The sequence below is a fragment of the Halichoerus grypus genome, chromosome X (genome assembly GCF_964656455.1).
Source record: "Halichoerus grypus chromosome X, mHalGry1.hap1.1, whole genome shotgun sequence".
Classification (NCBI taxonomy): domain Eukaryota; kingdom Metazoa; phylum Chordata; class Mammalia; order Carnivora; family Phocidae; genus Halichoerus; species Halichoerus grypus.
In genome coordinates this window covers 121,062,884-121,074,848 of record NC_135727.1, presented here as the reverse complement: position 1 = coordinate 121,074,848, position 11,965 = coordinate 121,062,884, and the positions used below count along the sequence as shown (strand labels likewise).

General features: G+C 41.2%; 1 pseudogene; it reads left to right on the top strand.

Moving 5' to 3' along the window:
- Positions 1-10,285: 10,285 nt before the first annotated feature.
- LOC118552742 (small EDRK-rich factor 2 pseudogene) lies at positions 10,286-10,669 on the top strand (annotated as a pseudogene).
- The last annotated feature ends 1,296 nt before the right edge of the window (positions 10,670-11,965 follow it).

Sequence of the window (11,965 nt, the reverse complement as noted above, 5' to 3'; positions counted from 1 at the left end):
AGGGAGCCCGATGCGGGACTCGATCCCGGGACTCCAGGATCATGACCTGAGCCGAAGGCAGTTGCTTAACCAACTGAGCCACCCAGGCGCCCTACTGCATATTTTTAAAGGGCTTCTGTTTATCTCCAGGTATTGGGCATAAAATGAACATGATTCGAGCATTCTCCATGTCCCATTTTGATCATAAGCCCCAAGATCTGATGTCTACTAAATAAGTATCTTGGCTTTTGCCTAAAACAAATGTATTAAGATAATGTTGTTAGAAAGTTTCTGAAGGAAGCTGTATCAGTTAATTTTTTATTTCCTCAATTGTTGAGTTTTCCTTTTTACATTTTTTTAAACATTTTAAAACTTAAAGATACACAAATAGCATAAAGAACCCCCATATAACTTTACATAGCCTGATTAATTTTTAGTATTTGCTACAATTGCTTTATAATTCTGTCTTCCACCTTCCTCCTCTTCCTCTTCCTTCATCTTCTTCCTCCTTCTCTCTCTCACATACATTATTATTACTATTATTATCATCTATCCTCTGAGAGAGAATATCATTATTAGCATTTTTCTCTGAGTAGGTTACATAAATCATGTCACTTTATTGCAGAACACTTCAGTGTGTATTCCCCAAGGGGAAGGATGTTTTCTTACATAACCACAATATAATTATCAAATTCAAGACAATACTATTATCTATTCCACAGTCCACATTCCATTTTTTTCAATTGTCTCAGCAATGTCTCTTAGAGCATTTCCCCCACACAGCCTAAGATCCAATCTAATATGACATATTACATTTGATTTTCATGCTTCTTTGCTATCCTCTAATCTGGAACAGTTCTTTGGTCTTTCTCTTCTTTCATGATATTGACATTTTTTTAATGCAGGTCTTTTTTGGTAATAGAACGTTCTTTAATTTAGGTTGTATCTGTTAGTTTTTGCTATATAATAAACCACCCCCAAATTTAGCAGCTTAAAACAAAAATTTCTTACAACAAAAATTTATCATTTCTCACAATTTGGTGGGTCAGCTAAATGATTCTTCTGGTTTGGGCCAGCTTGACTGGGGCTGGATGGTCTAGGGTGAGCTCTCTCACGTGTCTAGCAATTAGATGAATATGAGCTGCGGTGATAAGGATGACCTAGCCATTCATTCACATGCTGGTGGTCACAGTTCTGAAGCTCAGCAAGGGAGCAAGCCCCAGTGTACAAACATTTCCCAAGCCTTTGCTCACATCATGTTTGTTAATGTCCCATTGGCCAAAGGAAGTCACAAGGCCAACTCAGAGTCAGTGTGGGAGAACACTCTCACAGATCATGGATAGAAAAAGGAAAATAATTTGTGGCCATTTCTATAATCTACCATAGCCGCTAAACACAGGGGATGAAATTTTTTTAAGGAAGAATATGCTATTAATGGAAGAAATGAGGAGAAAAGACAAAAGCCTCCAAAATAGTGAGGTACAAATACTTAAAATTTATATCCTTGAAAGAATCCGAAATCAAGATGCCACCCCACTGAGGGAAAAGGGCTTATAACACAAGCTGCCTATTTTCAATTGGTCAAAGGGGTCAAATTTAAGAGCCTATACATGAACTGTAATGCTCACTCTCTGACAGAGAATTCTGTGCAGAGGAGTATGTCCCTTTGGTAAGATGAACAAGAGAGAGCTGATAAAGGGACACTGGCAATCTTGCTCCCTGCTAGGGCAGGGATGGAGAGGCCTGAGACTGTGATAAAGAAGGGAGCCTATAGCCATTGCCCAGGCAGCCCCAGCAGCTCCTTCGTCAGTGCTAGGCACTGCTAGGCAGCAGGGGAGGCCCTGGCATACCCACATTTACCACTGTTTTTCAAGAAAATATGGAAATCTGGATTGAAATGTGAAATTTCCAGACTCTCTAAACGTTGTTTCAAGCATTTTTAAGAGCACATTCACATGCTAAATTAGGCCCGAGGACCATGCATTTGAAAACTCAATTGTCTAACCTACAATCAAAAAAATCAAACTACAAGAACAGAAGGGGTTTAAATTTTGGATAAATGAAATGCTTATCCAATCCCCTTAGACACAGTCTCTCAACCTGTGACTATATAAAATGTACTTTTATTTATGCTCAATAACTACAAGACTTAGCATCATATACATAGCATGGATATACTTTAAGCTCGATAACTATCATCTGCAGCATGATATATTATGTATAGCATAGATGATTGAACTTTGTAATATTGCCATATGAAGACATTCAAGAGGTAATGGAAAGTTGACAAAGAATAAGACCATGACACAATTTCTGAAATCAAAAGCCTGAATTTATTTCTTACTTAAGGAAGAGAGAATTTTGCTGGTCAGGCACAGTCTCTCTGAGCAAAACAAACTGCTGATTTAGGGGATGGGTTTGTTTTGAGGTTACACTGTCAAAGATACAGGAGTGGTCAGTCTTGGAAACATGTTCAAAGTCAGTGGCTTCCCATTAGATGACTGTCAAAGTGTGAAACTGACACTGATTGGCTGGCTTTCAGATAAGACAGCTAAGACAGCTTTAATTCTTGTTTTGGGGTTTGATTGTTACCGTGGCTAGAGCATGGGCTGTCTTTCCCTAAGAGTGTGAGGGCTTTTGTGAATTATTGGAATTAACTGTGTAGAACTAATGTGGGACACTGCAAAGGTTACACTGTCATGGCCTCACGTAGGCATAGATGCTATCTACCAATGGGCTTTGAGCTTATTACCACAAGGGATGTGGCTCCTCTGTGACATCATGGCTCCTCAAGTAGAAAGTCAGGGCCACTTCTCATCTCAACCTAAGAAGAGCTCTATCAATGTAGACAGGTGGATCTTGCTCCTCTGAAAGGTGATGTTCCTACCCTCATGAACTACAAAAACCATTAAGTCCAAAAAATGCTATTTCATTGAAAGCATTGTCTCTCTGATGCCCCAATACTGAGACAAAAGGGGTGAATAAGAGAAAACATGGGATACTGAAGAGGAACAGAAGAGGGAAATAAAGAAACCAAGGTAAAGGTAGTCTTCTGTCTTATTATAACTACATTTGGAATTAGAGAATAGATTAAAATTCAGGCAGCTGGATAATGTTCATTTTTTATATATTCCTATGAAAGAGTTCCTAACTCCCATGATGACTTTTTTCCTTATTAATAGCATGTCTCTAGCTTCAAATAAAATAGGATGTGGGATATTCCTTTATAAATATGAAGCCCAAGTTAGGTCTTATATGAGATTCCCCTCTCCTGGCTTCTCATGTAAAGAGGATCACAGGGAGGTTCAGAGAATTGGAAGGTCTCCAAAAAGGGCCACAGGGAGTAGATGAGACAAGAAGAACCTTGCTGGGGGTTCAGTGCCAAATGACAATGCCATGTATTTCAATCAGTCTTACATCTATCTGACCCTTGCAGCAGGAAATCTCTCCCCCCTCTCCACAAAACTGATGGGATGCAAGAAGTGGCTTTAAAGCGACATAACAAGAGAATGTGTTGTTTCTCATAACTGCTCATTCATCCATCCATTCCACAAACATTGGGCATTTACTAAAGGCATAGGCTTCAGAGCAAAATAAAATTCATCCCTGGGCTCAAAGCACCACAGTCTTAAAAGAAAAAGACACAGATTCACTGACATACCAGGTGAGTACAGAGGTAGGATCATTGCCTGAAGGAGGGAGGTATTTAAGTAAGTAACACTCCCTGTGGGTTTTGGGAATTCACCAAGGTGGTATTTGAATTGAATCTAGAAGGAAGAGAAATGGCTTTCCAGGAATTTATTAGACATTCACTTTGAGTAAACCATAGGATAAAGGTTCCATAAATGGAAATTTAAAAGTTAGTCTTGGAGTTGTTAATAGATTCTTAGTTCTGGCACTAAAAGCACAAGCAACAAAAGAAAAAACAGATTCATTGGACTTCATCAAAATTAAAAACTTTTGTGCATGAAAGGACACTATCATAAAAGTGAAAAGACAACTTGCAGAATGGGAGAAAATATTTGCAAATCATATATCTGATAAGAGTTTCATATCCAGAATGTAAAGAGAACTCTTAGAACACAATACAAAAAGACAATCCTAAGGGCAAATGAGCAAAAGGCTTGAATAGACATTTCTCCAAAAAAGATACACAAGTGGCCCATAAACACAAATGGCTCAACATCACTAGCCATTAAGGAAATGTAAGTCAAAACCACAGTGAGTTACCACTTCACATACACTAGGATGGCTATAATCAAAACAAAGAAAATTACAAGTGCTGGCGAGGATGTAGAGATACTGAAACCTTCATACATTGCTGGTGGGAATGTAAAATGGTGCAGCCCCTGTGCAAAACAGTGTGGCAGCTCCTCAAAAAGTTAAACATAGAGCTACTATCTGACCCTGCAATTCCACTCCTAGATATATACCCAAAAGAACTGAAAGCAGGTATCCAAATAAAAACTTGTGCATAAATATTTATAGCAGCACTATTCACAATCACCAAGAGCTAGAAACAACTGAAATGTTCATTCACTGATAGATGGATAAACAAAATGTAGTATATCATACATATATTAGTAAATAGCCACAAAATATATACCCTTATAGAGGTAATCTTAGAAGGTTTTTAAGAGTAACACTGCAGTTTAGTATTTGAGAAAGAGTCTGGGTAATTGTAAATAAATTACTGAAGGGGGAATGGTGACAGGGGGGTCAGTTGCAAACGATTCCAGAGACGCAGAGGGTTTGAATTGAGGCATGGCAGAACAGGCGGATAAAAGAGACTGGTATGAGATAAGCTTTTGAAACAGAATGGACAGCAGTTCATGACTGGATATAACAGTGAGATATTATAAGGAGTTGGGGACACAGTGCTGGGAGAAGTAGACGGTAGTATTATCAACACTGAGTGCTATATCAAGAACAGGTCTGAGGGGAGTCCTAAACCTTAAGCATCTGCACATTGGGGGAAGGTGTGTAGACAGTGGATTAGCAGCATGACTGTGAGATCTGGGCCAAGACTGAGCTTTTAGAGGGCTAAGAAACAATTGCCTCTTTTGACCAGCCCCATGGAAAGTGGGTCCATTCTGGGCCCATGCATCTCATCACTTTCCAGATCAGTGATCATAAGTTTTACAGAATGAACAGCAACAGTCTCAGAAGCTCTAATTGGTTTATTGACTCTGGTATCGATGTTTTCTGAAGTGAAGGACCTTGCATCGAATCATTGTTTTTTCCTGGATCAGCCAGAGGACTTAACTGGCATTTTTCACAGAAGAAATGGGGAGGCTGGAGGAGCTGCTGGTTTGCTTTTGCTGGCTATCAGGCACTCCTTTAGTAGTCACGTACTCTGCAAATATTACTGTGAGGAACCCTAATTGTAGCTGGAAGAACAGTGTCAAAAAGGCACTACTTTCTGGACATATGAAGAAAATGAAGTAGGGTAGGGAGAATGAGCAAGGTCAGTTGGGGTCATTCAAGAGAGGCAGAGTTCCTGAAACAAGGAGAAAGTCAGCAGTAGGGGTGGAAAGAAAAAAAAAAAATGGTCATAAGAGGGTTTTCTGAGGTAGAACAGATGGGATTTAGTGAATGGATAGAGTGGTGAGAAAAATAATGAAAGGCTGGGAAACAGTGGAGGGTGGAAGGTGGATGATGGATACATGGGGAATAGACATGAAACAGGTCTCAAGCAGGTACAATCCTTGCTGGAAAGGATGAGCACATCCCTATTTAGAGAGTTAGCTTTCTCCAAAGAGAGTGAACAAGGGGGCACTATGAACGTGTGCATGGTGTAGATGTGATGGTTAAACCTCAATGGGGATGAATAAAGAGATCACGGGGAAAGCCTAGTCATGACATGGGGAAAGGGCCATTTTGGACAGAACTGTCTCAGTGTATAGAGGAGGGTGTGTTGACCACACATGTCCACCAGAGAGTATCAAGGATGCCCTCTTGGCCCAAGCATGAGTCTGCATTTCTAATACTAAAGTGTTGGAATCAGGGGAGCCTGGGTGGCTCAATAGGTTAAGCGTCTGACTCTTGGTTTCGGCTCAGGTTGTGATCTCAGGGTTATGGGATGGAGCCCTGCGTTGGGAGGGGAGTCTGCTTGAAGATCCTCTCCCTCTGCCCCTCCCCCCTCTCTCTATCAAATAAATTAAGTAGGTAAGTGTTGAAATCATGCTTCTTTCCCCAGCCAGCAATGTTACTATGGTCGAAAGCTCCATTAGGACAGTGGCCCTCAGGCTTTGCTCATTTTCTTTACAGTAGCGTTTGCAGAGTACGTGACTACTAAAGGAGTGCCTGACAGCCAGCAAAAGCAAACCAGCAGCTCCTCCAGCCTCCCCATATCTTCTGTGAAAAATGCCAGTTAAGTCCTCTGGCTGATCCAGGAAAAAACAATGATTCGATGCAAGGTCCTTCACTTCAGAAAACATCAACAACAAAGTCAATAAACCCTTATAAGATCAAATATTTCTGTGGTTCACAACTACTGAAATAGCAGTCAATTTGTCTCCATGCAGCAGGCTTGCTTCCTTTCAATTCTTCCTTTCATTCTTCAAACTGTAGCCAGAAGATATGAACTATGTTTTGATATTTTTGGTGTTATTGCAGTGTCTAGCATTGTGTTTAGCAAGTAATTAGGTTAAATAAATACTTAGGGATTGAAAAAAAATGAATTTTGATCTTTCACTTACTTTAACCTTTTAATGGCTCCTCAGGATAAAGTCCAAATTTGAACATGGTTTGCAGCACAGTGAGCCATCCAGAACTGACCTAGCTTTCTGGCATCTGTTTAGACTACTCTCTTGTATTTCAGAGAGTGGTCTATACCAAGCTTGGAAAGGTAGACTGGTGGCAGATCGCTTGCTTTCCTGTAAACCACATTAGATGCTTCACTCCTTGATTTCAAAAGTCCAATGCCTTCATCCTATCACCCAGTTCCACTCCTAGGTATCTACCCAACATATGTTGTCCTTCACCGAAGCCATGCACAAGGATGTTCATAGCAGCACTGTACACAACAGTTCCAAATAGGAAACAACCCAGATCATCCACATGAACAGGAATCAATGTGGTATCCTCTTAAAAGGCAATACTATGCAGCCATGAGACTACAGCTAGATGTAACAACATGAATGAATCTCACAAATATAATACTGGGAAGGAAATCCAGGTACAGAAGAGCATGTGCTATATTAGTCCAAGTATATAAAGTATAAGAAGGGTCAAAATTAAAGTATGATGTTGTAAGTTAGGACAGGGTTACCCCTGCAGAGGAGAAGGGCAGGTTCTTCTCTGGAATTGGACACAGGTAGGCTTCTGGGAGGCAGGTAACACTGTTTCTTGATCTGAGCAACAGTCACATGGGTGTTTGCTTTGTGCAAATGTATCCATCTGCACACTTAGGATTTATGCACTTTTTCTGTCATACCACAATAGTTGACACTTTTAAAAAATTCTCTGCCTTCTTACTCTGCATCTCTCCTTTTTGGCCTAAATAATTCTTCCAACTTTCAATATCACTTTCTCCAGAAGCCCTTTCCTGAATTCCTAGACTATTTTAGCTCATCCTGCTGTGTACTCAAAGTCCCCTGTTGTTCACCTATCTTAACAATTCTCCACATTTAATTACAACTACTTGTTGGATCAAGTTTTGCAAATTGGCTTTATATATCTTTTCAGGCACATTGTGAGAGCGCACAGATTTTAATAGAGGGCATGAGGAGGGACTAAGATTTTTTTTTTTTTTTTAAAGATTTTATTTATTTATTTGAGAGAGAGAGAACACATGAGAGGGGATAGGGTCAGAGGACGAAGCAGACTCCCTGCCGAGCAGGGAGCCCGATGCGGGACTCGATCCAGGGACTCCAGGATCATGACCTGAGCCGAAGGCAGTCGCTTAACCAACTGAGCCACCCAGGCGCCCCTGAGGAGGGACTAAGATTTAATAATACTCTCCCAAAGGTAGAATATCAGCCCCAATACAGTGTGAAAGATACAAGGGTGAGCTAGTTATCTATTGCTTTGTAACAAATGACCAAAAACTTAGCACCTTAAAACAACACACACGTAAAAAAAAAAAAAAAACAAAAAAAACAAACAAACACACACACACACAAAAAACCACACACGTATTCTCTCACAGTTTCTGTGCGTCACAACCCTGGGTACAGATTAGCTGGGTCCTCTACTTCAGGGTCTCACAAAGGTACAATAAAGGTGATACCAGGGATGCATTCCTTTTGAGAGTCTCGAGGTCCTCTCCCAAGCTCACATGGTGTTGGCTGAATTTAATTCCTTGCCACTGTGGAACTGAGATCTCCTCTTTCTTGTTGACTGTTGGCTGAGGGCCACTCTCTACTCCTAGAGTCAACCCATCTTGTCACACACAGACCCTCTAGCAGGTCTCTCAACATGGCAGCTCCTTCAAGCCCAGCAAGGGAGAGTCTCTTGCTCTAGTAGGCTAAAAGGGACTCATATAATGTAAAAGAATTATGAAAATGAAATCCTATTACCTTTGCCATATAATATAACTTAATCAAGGGAGTGACATCTTATCACCTTTATCTTATTATGTTGGCTAGAATCAAGTCCCAGGCTCTGCCCACATTCAAGGAGAAGGTATTATACACGGGTATAACTCATTAAGGGTTGCCTTAGAAGTCTGCCTTCCACAAATAGGTAATATTTAGAGAGTGAGGGAGATCCTACCAGCAGCCCTCAAATCCCACATTATAGATGTGGGAATCAGCCTCCAAGATGGCACCCTATGATCATACCCTTGTGTAATCCCCTCCTACATTGGATGAGGATTGGTCTATGTGACCAACAGAAATTGGCAGAAATGATGTCATGTGACTTCTGAGATTGTATCAAAAAAGACCATGCAGTTTCCACCTCTGTCACTTGGTTCTCAGAGAAGCTGGCTTCTGAGCTTCAGATTAGCTGGGTCCTCTACTTCAGGGTCTCAAAAAGGTCCCACAAGGACCACGCCATAAGGACACTGAAACAGCCCTTTGGAGAAGCCCGCATGGCAAAGAATTAAGACCTGCCAATAAGGTTATGGGATTCAAAAAGAGAATGCCAATTAAATTTGGATTTCTGATAAACAATGAATAATAGTAAAAATATGTCCCAAATACTGCAGATCTATATCACAAAATTATTTGTTGTTTATCTGAAATGCAAATTTAACTGGGTACCCTGGGGTGTTTATTGTTTGTTTTCCAAAATCTGCTAGCCCAACGTGCCAGCAGCCATGTGAGTAAAACGGATTCCCCAGCGCAGCTTCAGTCGAAACTTCATCTGACAGCAGCTATGGCTGACTGCAACCTTGGGAGAGACCCTGAACCAGAACCTCCAGGCTCAGCTGCTCCTGAATTCCTGACCCACAGAAACTGAGACCACATATGCTTGTTATTTAAAGCCACGAAGTCTGGGGAGTCATTTATTACACAATAAGTGATGACTAATAAAATAGGTAACTGTCTACCCACTACCTTGCCCAATCAGCCTCTCTCTTTCATGAGACACAATAATCGAAAGAATGGTTCCATTGTTTAAGAAGCAAATCACCTTCTTTCGTCAAAGACTAAGAAAACAGTTCAGAAATGACAGCTCATCATCTATTAATGAAATGCCTCAGTATCTATGTGAATTAAATGTGTCAAACAGGACTTACTTGTTAGGGAAGTCAGAAGGCATTTTTTTGTTGTTCTTGCTTACTGAAGTTGGCAACAGCAGCTTCAACATAACAAAGCCTGACAGCTAGATTCAGCCTGAAAATGCTGATGATAGGCAAGTGATATCTGTTAGAAATATAAAGTCCCGCAGTTCCTCAAGCCAGGAAGGGAACGACAAATGTGCATTAGACTACTGAGATCTGCCTGGGTCCACTCTGCCGCTGGAGGAACAGAAAGATGTTTAAAAATGATTTCCACATTATTAAACATGTAGCTGGAGAGAAGGGAGGAAAGGAAGCAAATGATCTTAAGAGCCATGGTGCTCAACTAGGGGCAATTTTGTCACCACCCCCCTCTCCCGGCAGACACTGGGCAAAGGCTGGAGACATTTTTGATTGTCAAAATGGGGTGGTGGAAGCTACGGGCATCTAGTGAGTAGAGACCAGGGATGCTGCTAAGCATCCTACAGTGCACACGACAGCCCCACACGTCAAAGAATTATCTGACCCCAAATGTCATCAGTGCTGAGGTTGAGAAATCCTGCTTAATAAGAGAAATAAATGATTGGACAGAACAAGGGGATGCAACGGAGGCAGGCCGGAGCCTCTGCCGTCGCTATGACCTGCGGAAATCAGCATGAGCTCACCCACCAGAAGAATATGAAAATGCAGAGCAACTCGGTGAAGGGAAGGTGCCAAGATGACAGGCTTTCTGCTGCTGCCTGCAAGCAGAGGGCCCCATCATCTCTACTCCCAGGGACTCAAAGATCATGCGGCAGAAGCAGAAAAGGGCAAAAGAGAAGAAGGAGAAACCCAAGTCGCTTTGTGGCTTAGTGTCCAACCCTCTTGCCCTTCACCTGTGTGCCTGGAGCCAGTCCCACCATGCTTGCGTTTTCTCCTTTAGTGCTCACAGGTCCTAGCACCAATGGCACTCCCTTTGCCCTGAGTCTGCAGCAGGTCCCTTCTGTGCTTTCTTACCCTCAGATAGCCACTCTCCCCCTGGGCCACTCCTGGGGGTGTGGGGGTTAACTCTTCCCAGTGTTTTTTTTTCCTATGGGGCTCACCCCAACATATTAAAAGTAGCTTTGTAGTTTAAAAAAAAAGATAGAGAAATAGATGATCTTCTTCAAATTATGACAGGGTTACATCCTGATAAACCCATCATAAGGGGAAAATATCATAAGGTAAAAATGCATTTAATACACCTAACCTACTGAACACCATAGCTTAACCTAGCCTACCTTCAGTGTGGTCAGAACACTTACATTAGGCTACAGTTAGGCAAAATCATCTCAACATAAAGCCTCTTTTTTAATAAAGTATTGATTATCTTACGTAATTCATTGAATACTGTGGCAAAAAAGAAAAACAGAATGGTTGTCTGGGGACAGAATGGTTGTCAGTCTATCTGTTGTTTGCCCTCGTGATCACGTGGCTGGCTGGGAACTGCAGCTCCCTGCCCTGCCCAGCATCACAAGAGAGGACTGTATATTACCAGCCCAGGAAAAGATCCAGATTCAAAATTCTAAGTATTGTCTGTGTATCACTTTCACACCAACATAAAGTCAAAAAAAATCGCAAGTTGACTGTTGTAAGTTGGGGACCATCTGAATTGTTTGTTATATCGACAAATCAGATTGCTATAATACTCTGGCATTCAGAACATTTCCACTATGAGGTGGGAGAAATAGGAAGATGTTGGTCAAAGATGTTTCAGTTATAACATGAGTAAGTTCTGGGGGTCTAATGTAAAGCATGGTGACTACAGTTAATAATATTGGATTTTATACTTGAACTTTGCTGAGAGAATAGATCTTTTTTTAAAAAAGATTTTATTTATTTATTTGAGAGAGAGCACACAAGCGGGGAGGGGAGGGGCAAAGGGAGAAGCAGACTGAGCAGGGAGCCCGATGACGGGCTCAATCCCAGGTCCCTGGGATCATGACCTGAGCCAAAGGCAGACACTTAACCGACTGACTCACCCAGGCGCCCCAGAGACTAGATCTGTGTGGTAACTATGGGAGGTGATGAATGTGTTTATTAACTAGATTATGATAATCGTTTCATAATGTATACATATAGTAAATCATTACATTATACATCCTAAATATATAAAATTTTTGTCAATTATACCTTAGTAAAAGAAGGGGGGGGGGCACTATCTTTACAAAATGGGATTCTTAGCTCTCATAACCAGCAAGAGTGTGATTCTAGTTACAATGAGTTTCCCCATTCAAAGAGATCCTAGGGAAAGAGTCTAACTGGCTTGGCTTGTGTCACCAATCTGGCTGTTGAACC